Genomic DNA, 3,108 nt, shown 5'->3' with positions numbered 1-3,108 from the left:
TATAGAGTAAACCACTGCACTGAACTGAGAAGTCCCATATGTCGTCACGAGACAGTTACACTCTCTCTCAGATCCACTTATAAGAGGGAATATAACAAATGTAAAACTTTAGCCCACTCCTTCCTACTCTGAGATCGGAAACAGGGCAGAAGGCAGGAGACAATCACCAACTGTAATAAATCTGAATTCATCTGATGGCAGGAAGCATTATAGTGTCATTTTAATATTAGAAATGTTCGGTTATTGATGCAAAAAATTTCTATTTCCTGAATGCTTACATTTGCAACAGAATTTCAAGAAAGTAAGATAAATTTCGTATCAGAGACAATGTATGTACACATTCCAAGGGTGCAGTTTGATGAACTTGACAAATGTGGAGCCCCATTGACGATATGGAACAATTCATAAAGTCCCCTCATGCCCACCTGGAGTCGATATCAGCCCCTCGCCCTAGCCAACTGCTGCTCTGATTTCTATCATTAGGTTTGCTCCTCTAGAAGGTCACAGAAATGGAGTGACACAGCATGGCGTCTTTTCTGTGTGGCATCTTTCACTCAGAACAATGCTTGAAAAACCCAGTCGTGTTATCGCGTGAGTTTGTCCTTGCGCATTGCTGGGTAGTATTCCATTCACTGCGTGAGTTGAAAACAGTTTACATGTTTACCTCGTGATGGATTTGGCTTGTTTCCGGCTGGGGCTATTATGAATCAACCTCCCGTGAAGTTGTGGGTGTGAGATTTTGTGACTACGTGTTCTCTTCTCTTGTGCTAACACCTAGCAGTAAAACTGCATGGTCTCACGGTAAGCATATGATTCACTTTGTCAAGAGTCGCCAGACCATTTTTTAAAGTGGTTGTACTGCTTTTTACAACTTATTCTTAAAACAGCGAACTATGTGTGTTTCTGCCCCTCGGGAGTCACGGTCTAATTCTAAAATTTCTAAAATTCCTCTACCGACTTCTAAAAACTGATATAGGGTGATTACCACGTATTTATACTTTACTTAAAATCAAAAGAACTGATATAGAGTGATTACCACCTATTTACACTTTACTTAAAATCAAAGGACCAAATCCGATTTTTAGGTATGTGTATACGTGTAATGCGTGGCATTAGATTGCTATGGTACAGGTATCACTTCGTTAAAATCTATAACGTCTGGCTGAAGCAGGAGATGGAGATTTCAAATGTGGACCGCCACTCAGTAACACACACTAAGCAGCATCGCTGAGTGTTACCGTGGGCTGTTTGTTAGCCTTTCCCACTGGACCGAAAACTCGCTGCGGGCCGCGGCCGCATCCTCTGCAACGGAGTTGCTGTCTAACGCATGGCAGCATTAGATAAATATCTGGTGAAGGAATGAACGCAACGGCTGCCAAAACTGAAAGCTACCAGCTCAAGTTCCGAGAGAAACCGCTTGTGCTTTTTCAATTTAATGCCAAAAGAAAGAGCCCGAACGTAAGAACACATGCTGGGGAGCGGGACATCTTTCTATCAGAGGCTTTATTTATCCCTACATCTTTCACACAGACGGGGGAGTGTCCTCCAGGAAGGAGAGCGAGATGCTGGGTGTCAAGTCTCCGGGGTTTAATTCCCAGCTCCGACTCTCACTGGCTTCAAGGCCTTGGGCAAGTCACTTAACCTCTGTTCCAAACAGAAATAATACCCCCTCCTCCCAGGAGCACACCAAGGCAACTTTGATTGATGGCTAAGCTTTTAGAGGCTTTGATGAAATGTGCTGAACTGCTGCCAAGTATTACTACTGCTAATAATAATAATGTTTTTCTAACACAGTCCCAAAGAGCAATATAAATCGGTAACAAGGGACAGATTGCTCCAACAAAGCAAATTGTGACCGATTCTTTTTGAAAGGATGATAGGCTTAATTCCACAGTGGTATCATTTTCTGTGCTCTGTTCTCTCCTTATTTATAAGGAGAATGAGTTGTCATATGTTTGCACGAGATGTTTAGGCTTCTTTAGGAAGGAGAAATGAAGGGGAAAGATTGGAACCAAGCACAGATACAGTCATATTACAGAAACATAAGGTTTCTTGGGTAAGGTGATCACCTATACAAAAATATAAAAATAAAAGGGTGGTTAGTAAGGCAGAAATGTTGTCATTTGTTATTTCATCGGTCACATGGTTTTATTTTATCCCATAAGGAAATTTAAGGAAACTCTAATCTATCAATTTAGTTTCAGAATATCTACTCCTTGAAATAGAAATATTATTCTACACAACTTAGGAGCTTTTTTCTTTTCCCTTACAATATTTAACGTGCTTTAAAAATAAGATGTATTAGATAATTTTCCTGACGATAAAATAAACCATGTTTACTCTCAAATATTGAGACAAAGATATAAAGCATAAATGAATAAAAATTGGAATGTTGTATAGCGTAGTGTTTAAAAATCTGTTCTTTGCATAGCCTGCCAAGGTTCAACTCCATGTCTGCCATTGTTAGTTTGATCAAACGTCTTAATTTGTGTACTTGAGTTTCTTCATTTCCCAAGTGGTACAGTAACACTTATCTTCCTGCCTGCCGTGAGACTCGAATTAAATAACGGTTCACGTGAAGCACTTAGCAGAGTGCCTAGAACAGAGACCATTGTTCAGTAAACCATTCTTGTTAGCATATAACTACTCACAATCTGTAAATTCATAGACAGTTTTTCTGAAGTCCTTCCTATGAATATAAAATTGTATATTAAGTATACAGCTTTTTGAAAATTGAAGTCTGTTTGTGTCCTCCCCACCCCGCCTCCAAATTCACGTGCTGAAGTCTAATTCTCAATGGAACAGTAGTTGGAGGTGGATCTTTCGGAAGTGAGTAGGTCAGCAGGGTGGAGCCCTTGTAAATGAAATGAGTGTCCTTATAAATGAGCCCCAGAGAGCACCCTCATGCTTCAGACACATGGGGGCACCGTGAGAAGACAACCGTCTATGAACTCGGCCGGAGCCTTGATCTTGGACTTCCTAGTCTCTGAAACTGTGAGAAATAAGTGTTTGTTGTTTCAGCCACGTGGTCTGTGGTACTTCCTTATAGCAGCCCAACAGACTGAGATCATGCTGTACAGTGTCTAACCTGCTTTTCATCACTCAGTA

Source organism: Pteropus alecto, unplaced genomic scaffold (assembly GCF_000325575.1).
Source record: "Pteropus alecto unplaced genomic scaffold, ASM32557v1 scaffold87, whole genome shotgun sequence".
Classification (NCBI taxonomy): domain Eukaryota; kingdom Metazoa; phylum Chordata; class Mammalia; order Chiroptera; family Pteropodidae; genus Pteropus; species Pteropus alecto.
The sequence above is the reverse complement of the archived record's forward strand: the minus strand, read 5'-3'. Positions refer to the sequence as shown.